The sequence below is a fragment of the Agelaius tricolor genome, unplaced genomic scaffold, assembly GCF_023055355.1.
Source record: "Agelaius tricolor isolate 1412-34295 unplaced genomic scaffold, bAgeTri1.0.p SCAF_26, whole genome shotgun sequence".
NCBI lineage: Eukaryota > Metazoa > Chordata > Aves > Passeriformes > Icteridae > Agelaius > Agelaius tricolor.
In genome coordinates this window covers 2,289,133-2,299,011 of record NW_027269286.1, presented here as the reverse complement: position 1 = coordinate 2,299,011, position 9,879 = coordinate 2,289,133, and positions in this window count along the sequence as shown.

The window sequence follows — 9,879 nt, the reverse complement described above, 5'->3', positions numbered from 1 at the left end:
AAAGCACACGGGAAGGGAAGGGAAGGGAAGGGAAGGGAAGGGAAGGGAAGGGAAGGGAAGGGAAGGGAAGGGAAGGGAAGGGAAGGGAAGGGAAGGGAAGGGAAGGGAAGGGAAGGGAAGGGAAGGGGTATGTTGTGTGTTCCTCCTGCCATTCTGATGCGGGGAGTGTGAACACTTAATGTGCAAACTGTACCAGTGCTCTGCCAAAGAAAGGCTCAGCAGGTAAAAATTTAAACATTTAGACACCATTTAAACAAGCGTGCAGGAGAGAAGACCAGCAAAATAAATTTTACAGTGAAAAAAATGTCTTTCTCTCTCTCACTGGAAACTGTTGCTCTTTCAAAGGACAGTTCAGAGTTTGGTGTGCTTTAATACCTTCATAATGCTCCTAGGAGGGGCAGAATTTAATTGAAGAAAGTTTTATGTATAGATTGTGCACAATAACAAGTAACAATCCAGTAATCATCCCTTTCAATTCTCCATATGGGTTTCCTTAACCATGAAAATATATAAAAAATTCACCTCTTCCCCAAGCTGGCAGTGGCATTAATGACACACTCAATTGAACTGTGCTTTGAAAGTGCAAAATAGCTTTTTTTTTTTAAGGAAGAAAAAGAAAACAAAAAAACAACAGCAACACAAAACAAAAAACCAAATGAAAAAAAAAGTAAATAAAGGCTTTCATCAACTCATGAGAAGCAGAGGAAAATGTTATTTGGCTCAGTGTTTTCATGGAGTGCCTGTGACCCAGAGAGGATGCCTGTAGCTGTTCCATGAGCTATAGCACACATTAATTAGGAGATTGATGATAAGAATAAGCTACACTCTCTGACACCTTCTGAAGGTTGTCAGTGTCTGAGATTCACAATTCCCTAGAACCAGAATATTTCTGCAGACAGGAGAACACAGAGGTCATACCTGCATTTGCACTGTGTAGCTTTAGAATTTTCCTAGTATTTGGCTTTCTGTTGGTGACACGTGGATGATGACACACACTGCATTTATGAAGTGGGAATTAAGAAAAACATTAAAAAGAAGAACTATAAAAAATATCTTGTATTTATAAGCACTGGGATATAGGGTTGGAAAGAGATGTGTGTGTAGAAATTGCTTGTAGAAGTGAGTATCCTCTGAATTCCACCTCTTAGCAAGACTTCTGGGAGAAAATATGAGAAACGACATGGATTCCCCAAAATATAAACAAATTGAATAACACATTTGAAATCATTTGTGCACTGTAGTCAAAGAAAAAACTCAAATCCTGACTGAGACCAACTATTAACTTTCTGTGCTTCCTGTTTGAGATATTGCTGAGGCAGAATTAACCAGTGGAGTACTTTGAAGCTGGTAAAACACTTAATTTTTAACCTTCATCAATGTGTCTATCTCAAGCTATGCCTTTGATATATCCTAAGTTTTGAGAAAAGCTCTTCCCTAGCATAAATTTACACACAAAACTATAGATGAATTGAATGTTCACACCTAATTTTGCGGCACCAAAAGCCTGATAATGAAAAAAACCATCTTTAATGAAAGGAAGACCACATGTACTATGATATGTAATCTGTGCCTCATTCTCAAAGAAAAATCTTAAACCTTATTTAAACATATCCAGCATGCAACCACGCAGTAAATAAAACTTGCTAAGAGTCCCTCTTGTTTCTCTACCCACCTTTTCCATTTTCTTCTGCTTTCCTTCTCTCTACCTGTAAAATTTAGGTTTAGTCTAACCAGTTCTATCTCAGATCTTTGTTTCCAGAATGTAAATTGAGAAGAGTTTCTCATGATCTATCTCAAACATGACACAATCCATCAAATTCCTGTTAAATTCCTGCTCCAATTCCTGAACCCACTTGTGTAGTTTCATCTCTCATGGAAGGAAGATCCCAATTCTGTCTCTGTCTGGCCCATCAGCATGGGTTGGTATTAAAATGGCTGGTATTAAAAACCATACTATCTGTATGGTTTTTCCCCATTAATGCATCTTGTCATAGATTGTGCAAACTTACATAGTTTCTACAAGGGATTCTGCATTCCTACACCCCTCAGGATGCCCAGGGCCCTAATGAAAGTGAGGAGAAGAAGGACATATGGCTCCTCCGAGAACTAAACACCAGTCCAGCCATTCTGTTAAGACAGTCAACACTTAGGAAGAGGGGCATGCTTCCCACAGGTGATGGGGCCTTCACATTAAATTAAGGTCTAACCCAAGCTCTGCTACACTAAGATCCTACAAATTTGCCCTACACACTGCCAGGATAAATAGAACCAAAGATGACTTAGAGAAGTTTCTTTATTCTGGGGAGAGAAGAATATAGGAACCATTTTCAAATATATAACAGGATATCACAAAAATATAAAGGCGTAAATAATTTTCCCTATCCAAGGAAAGATAACAGCTAATGGGCCTATATTGCAGCTGTGGACAAATAGCTATAAAGGGGAAACAATCTAATTGCTAGCACAGAGAAGCACAAAAATAGATTACTAAAGGAGAAAGGAGTTCCTATCATGGTTTTAAAAGTACTCTAGATAAATAAATGCCAGAATTGACACAGGCATGTTCCTTGGGGCTGGTACTGTAACGCCTTTCAGCATGTTTTCCAGAACAGCTGTCTACAAGTAAATAAAATTCAGCATTAAATAGACTGGAAAATAAGTTCTCTTACCACATCTCACACCTGAATTACATGTAGAAAATGGAACATTTTTAAAGACAGTGAAACATTGTCTTCCTCAGCTTGTTGTTCTTAGAATGTTTCCACAATGCCTAATTTGGTTTTTCTTGTGTCCATTGTGTAAACATTGTTACTCTGAATTTAAAATTAGAAAGTAAACTTTTGGACCAAATTCTCTGCTTGTACAAATTGGCCTGGTTCTGGTTACACTCATGGACTCATGCTGGATTTTATTTACCATACCAGGGTCTGGCCATTTGACTTCGAGTCTCTCCTTGACTTTCCTGGCCTTTACATCAAGTCCTTAAGCAGGACTGACTCTTAACTCATAAGGTGCTGGATCCACACAGACAAGTCAAAGCGCTTCAAGATGGCTTGAACTGTGGGAGCATTCATGGCTGTGTCTAATTAAGCAAATACAGGGAGCCAGAAAAAAAATGGGCAAGAGCAGTTAAATCCAGGAAGAGGTCAACCCCGTTGGTAATTAGCAGGACAATGGATCAAAGAGCTCCACTTAGCCCAGGAAATATTGAGCACCTCGTCTTTATAGCTGAATCTGATAAAACTTGGGTTATACATTTTCTACTAAATGAACCGGAGGCAGCTACAAACAGGAGGCTATTGTTTAACCTCTGTGGGAATTTCAGTTGGGTTATTGCATGCTTGATGGGCTACAGAAGAGCAGCCCTTATGCCACATACTGATGTAGGTCTAATGATCTCTTATCTTCACATCCATAGTGGTTACTCCAAAAGCAAAGCAAATGAAAGCCTTTCAAATAGCTTTTCCACTAAAAAAAATTCTGCCTCAGAGTTTTTGTGTGTTTAGGGGATTTTTTGATGTTGTCTTTCTCTTCAGCTTACAAATAAATATACCCAGTGCTTTATTTTAACAGGTTTCTTGTTCCAAAGGAGTAATTCACTGGTTTTCTATTACACTCTTCAAAACCTTAATCAGAACACTGTTAGACAGAAAAGGTCAGAAGTAAAAGTGAAAAGAGGAAAGGTCTTCAGAACCATTGTTACATTAATCCCTAAAAATTACCTTTTAGCAAATACTCCACTACTCCAGGCCTGTCCCTACTGACACTGCAATTTTATTTCTCTCCAACGGCCTAATTAAGAGGCACACACATCATACCTGCTGGAGTCAGTCTGAACCATGTAACCCTTTGAATTTATGCATTGAATCAATAAAGAGAGAACAAAATGACAATCAAACCTCCACTGCCCAAAAAAGAAAAAATCCTTAAAAATCCTTTTCTTTGCAGATAGCTACAACATTATGTATTTCTCACTGCTGATTGCAGATTAAAAAAACTGCTTTCAGATTTTTCTCTGGAGATGCTGCTAGGTTAATCTTTACTGGTGGCTGGAACATAAACTCTCCACGCTCATTTCAGAGTTAAAGGATAGGACTAGTTCTTCCCTGGGTAAGTGCAAATACCTAGCACTATGATCCTCCTCTGACTTTTTCTGAGAAGAGACTCTCCCTGTCCCAAAAATATAAAGAATAATGTTCTCTTTTTCTTTGCAGATATATACAACTTTTCATTATTGTCTCCATCATGAGTCTGGCATCAGAAGCCATCAAAAGTGCATCAGGCACATTCAGAACAGAAATTGCCTCCATCAGGATCAAATTCACTGCAGAAGATCTGATTTTCTCTTGCTGCTCCTGCTTCCTTACAGGACAATGTACCACCATTGAAAGGTGCCTTCCTGGATTTATGGTATACCATGTTCTGGACACTTAAAAAGCATATAGGGATCCAATCTCATTCTCAGATAACATCATGGAGAGTTTCCATTGTCTCAAATGAAGTTGGACCGGCCTTAGCCGAGTCAGAGCAAAGGTAGTGTTGCAGCAGTGTTCTGACCATACATGGCATATTCACAAGCCCTTGTACTGCCCTGAAGTTCTGATTTTTCAGTGTGAAATAACAATTTCCTTTATTTCATGGGCATTAAAGTAGAGTGGTGCACAGTTTCTAATCAACAATTACAAAAAGAGAAAGGAGAAAAGAAAGGATCACAAAAGTCAATTACCAGCAAAAGCTTCCATAGCAACTAAACTTACTACTTCTTTTCTTTCTAAGCCTCCTTGTACATGCCATAAGCACAAAGCAGCCAGGCCTCCCTACAGTTCATTGGTGCCAAGTGGATTAGGCTGGCAGAGGCTATGCTGGTTTAATCCCCTTTAATGCCTTGCACCTTCAGTCTGATGAGCAGCCAGACCTTTTTTCTGCAGCTCCACACTGAGCTCATCAGCAATAATGGCTTATCGTTACCATCAGCAATAGGAAACTGCTTTTCCCTGTGCTCCAGGCTTTCATGGCCCTTAAAAGAGCTGAAGAAAAATACAAGCTTTTCCTGGAGTTTTTCTTCCTCCTAACAGCTGCAAGTTGCCTAGTGAAGGGTAGTAGCATTTATGCACATTGCCCCTGAAAAGTGTAAATGAAAACTTGGCAGCAAAAGGCCAATTGTTGGCAAGAATTGGAGAAGAATACTTTTCACACCACAGAGAGATGGCATTCATTCACATCTGAAGTGTATCCTACTAGAATACAGCACCAAGTAATATTTCACAGGCTTTTCTGTGCTCAGAGTAGAATGGGCTGGATCATACTTGTGTTCTTGGAAGTACCAGGAGAGAAAGGGTATGTTCAGGCTGGGGAGGAGGGGGGCCCTTGGGCTCACCCAGAGAGCAGGACCTGGCCATACATCATGAAAAGTCCAGCCTCATGGTAGTTCTCCTGCTATTATTATCAGCTATGGAGTGAAAGGCATGGAAAGCAAAAGTGCAAAACAGACAGAGGTATCCAAGTGAAACCTGGCTGTATAAAGCAGGAATGTGACAATTTTGGATTTTTGGTTTAAGTTGTCCTATTATTAATATTTAGCAAAGCTGTCTCCAATAAGATTCATACAAATGAGCTATAGATAACTTAAAATAACTTATGGATGACTCAGAAGACAAAAATAAATATTTGTACATTTCAGGAAAAAGCCTTGCTTAAACAGATGAACCTTTTCTCAAGTAATTTTAAGACATTTGAATGTTTTTATTCCTTTGCTCTTATTTTTCATTGCCATTTGTGTAATGTCTGCCTTTTCACAGGCAGCTATGAAAAGGAAGTTTACTGAGGTTCCATTATGCTATGAAAATATCTTTCTTTGAGGGTTTTTGTCAGACATAATTTGATATTACTTAAAAGGAAATCAATAGATTTTTTTATTAGCAAAGGAGAGACTGAAAACCTCTCCAATACATGTAAAATTTAGCAAGCTAAAGTCCTGTTTGCTTTTGCAACAGTAGCTTCACCACTCTGACAGGGTGAGTTTGAGCACCACGCTTTTAAACAGCATTGGCATGAGAGGGATATTGAGCAGATGAATATAAGGGCTGGCTTTTGTACTTGCTTTAAAAGTCACTTCCTGTTTTTAAAAATCCTTAAAATGACCTTGAGAGCAAGCATAACACTCATGCCTAACATTCACCTGCTGGGTATTTCTGTACTGCTGTCAGTAACATCCCAGAGAATTCTGTGCTATTGGAAATATTACCATGTTGTTTATATATCCCATAAACTCTTTGCTACCTTATTCATTGATTAATATAACCCAAAAGATTTTCCTTGCCTTTATTTCTTCTAGATAACATCTCCAAAATTGGTTTAAAGTGGCAGAAATATCACAGCATAGCAGTGTAGTGAATCAGTTGTATTATTTTACAGTTTGCAGAAGAGGTGAAGAAAGCTTCACTGTTGTAGCGCATGGATTTTTGTTTTCTGTTGTAAGTGATAAAGAGTCCAGATAAATACCAAAGATAAATCAGTGACAAAAAAAAATGTGTGCCAGTAACTGGGCTTCTGGATGCCAGTTTTTCCTGGGTGATTTCTGTGCTATACTGGCTGACAGCACTAACCTCAGCTGCTGCTGAGAGCTGTGTAGAAGAAGAAGCCTGGCAGGGTACAGGAGAGAGGCAATAGAGATCAGGCTCTTTAAAAAGTGAGAGTGCCATGCTGGGCTTTGGGTGGGACAATTCAGCAGCTGTCCTGCACAACAGCTGGACTCATGCCAGAGCATTTGGTATGGCCCTGTGCCTTCACTGGCTGTAGGGGACAGAGCCATAGTAAACTTGGTTTCACTGGAGCTGACAAGTTGACAGCTGACAGTGGAAATTACTCTGGTGACAGAACAGCCCCATTGAGTTACTGGGCTGTTGTCATTAGGACAGAGTTTTCTTAGTTCTACATGCCTCCCAGCATCTAGTTTTCAGAAGTTCCACAAAGATTGGGGTTAGAAGTCAGTTTAACCAACTGTAGCTTTTAAGAAATCAGTTGTCTAGGCTAAACCATGGTTATGTTTCCTTTTAAACCATTAGTTATACTGATTATAAAGTACAGTGTGTAGAGTAAACCCAGTTTGGTTTGGTTTAGTTCGATTTTTAAATGACCTGCATTTTAGGAAAAAAAAAAAAATCCAACTCAAGAGGAACTTCTGTATTTACTAGGTGGAAAGCCAAGGAGAACACATAAATTCACCCTAGAGTAGTGACTGCTCAGCTGAATCACTGTCCAGACTGCACTGCTGATAACAACCACTATGTCTCCTGAACCTATAAGGGAAGTGTGGAAAGATTAACCTCTGCAGACACTGAACATATTCTGTAAGTTCATTGTCCCCACAGAGGCTGTCACTTGCAGATGGCCAAAGCAATGTCACATGAATCCCATCTCAGACACTTGTATTGCACTAATAAAAACATATGAAGAAAAATACCAAGGTTCTACCTCCTCATGTGAGTTCATTGACTTGAGTGAGGTTACTCTGATTCATTTGAGTGGAATCCATAAATTATCATGTTGTGCTGTCACTATTTGGTCTGGTCACCGGATGGTGTCCTTACTTCTCAGAATGAGAAATGGCAAGGCCATTCAAGTTCCCCCAGTCTCCAATAAATTTCCCTCATGGAGACTCAGTGTCTTCTATAACATGGCCTAAGTAAACATCCAGCAGAAAAGAAATCCTATTAACTTCAAACAACTGTGGGTGAGATTCCCAGTTTGTATGTGTGACCTATGGCAAAGCAAAGTGTTTGTTGCCTCAGCAACTCAGATAAGTTTCCAAGAGAGGACTGAAGGAGTATGTCTGTCTGAAGGACAAATAATCTTGCATCAGCTTTACTTTTCCACATGAAAAATTCCTGCCCCAAAGGACCTTTGGACATAAAACAACAAGAAGGACATTAAACACAAAATGGGTTTCTTTCTGTCTTTATTGAAACATGATGGCTTCGTTAATAAATCTCTCCTTTGAATGGGAGCTAAGACAAGCTGTGTGGGCTGTAATTAACATGATTAGCCAGTTTCCAATTTTCCAAAACCCAGGGTTTTTCTGTGGGGGAGAAGATTTTTTTCTTTGATTTTTACTGATATTTCTGTGAATAGCTTGAAGGAAGAACTCAGCAGCGCAGGGTATGGCTGTAACTACATTTTTTTCAGGTATGTCATTGGGCATTTGGCTCTCAGCCTGTGTAGCATATAATTCCCAACACTCTCCTTGTCTCAGAGTGGAAATAGAATTGCATTACATCTTCTTTGCAAATCACACACTTCTCTGCACTAAGGTTTGTTTCCCAAGAAAACTTCTACTATCATAGGAGAAGATGTGTTCTTACTGGAAAAAAAAAGCTATCATATAAAGTCAGCGTAAAATCCCTAAAATTTCTAAGAGCTAAAAGAAATGTGTGTTTTATGTCTCTAAACTGGTTTAGGATGTTTGCCAAAATTGCATTGTATAGATTGTATTCATGTGTTTCCACACATTAATGGGTTCCCAAAGATCTGAGCAGTCAGATCTTGTGAACAAGACACTGAGCTCCTTCTCCCTGAGGAGCAGGCAAGCACGGCCGTGGGTCAGAAAACACAGAGCACTTCAGGCACATTTCTTCATTTGACTAGCCATAGCAGCAAAAGAAGATAAGATAGGCCAGTTAGGGCTGCTGTGAAACAAGATGTGACCAGAGGAAGGCACAGATCTCTCACAAGGCTGTGCAGTCAGATTCATCCTGCACACGTGGTCGCCCTTGGGGGCTGTGGCTGGGCCCTGTTTTAAGAGCAGGAGGCCCTTAAGTGATGGCATCCTTTGGGCACAGGGCTAAGCAATGCCTCAGAGCTGCTGGCTCGGGGGCAGCAGGGAACAGCCGCTCCCCTTCTGTGCTCACCCTGTCAGAGTGGGCTGTGGGTGAGCCAGGTGACCTGCACAGAGCCACTGCTGCAGCCTGGGGCACCAGGCAGTGTGGGGCTTCCAGCCAGTGCACAAACAGAAGGGATGGCCCGGCTGTGGGGGAGGTGGAAACGGGAATTAATTGTGAATCTTGAGCTCAGTGTGCATGCATGAATGCTCAGACCTGAATGACTTCCACAACTGCGCTTCAGAACTTGTCAAGTGAGAAAGAGGAGACTTTTCTTCCCTATTTTTCAATGTACTTTAATGTTTTTATTATCATCTGACAGCTCAGTTACAGTTTGCCATTGAAAATCTTTGCATTGCATTCATTACAGAGAGCTGGCACCTAAATGTAATAATACATTTCAGTAAAATACCTTTTTCAGTAAAATACCTACATTCCACAGAGTCACAGACAAGTCTCAAACAAAACCTATCAGTAGTTTTAATCACATAATTCGTGTATCTGGGCTTTACAGATAAATCTCCTGAAAAAAATTCTTCTGCAAGAAAAGAACATGCTTAGAGTAGAAAATGAAATGAAAAGACACATGTTGAAGCATGCTCTCTCATTAATTTCTTTATTGCCACATTTTTTTTGCATGGTTTTTCCTCAAATAAACTACTTCAGAAAGTGTTTTGTAAAAGGAAGTGTTTCAGAGAAAAAAAGGACAGTTGAGAAACATTACTTTTCCCCTATCCACAAAGAAAGTAAGAAAAATCTCTCTGGTTCCAGAAATCCATTTGCACAATTTTTTCTTTGTCCATTCAGTTGCTACATTGGTTAAAATTTTATATTTGTCTATGACTTCACACAGAAATGGAGGTGAGCAAGGCAGCAACACTCTTGATTAGGTCTATTTCAGACACTTCATGTGAAGATTAAATTTTAGAGAAATGGGTTTTCTTCTCCCCAAACTGCTATTTATTAGAATATGTTCTGAATAGAGCACTCTTGAATGGATTAA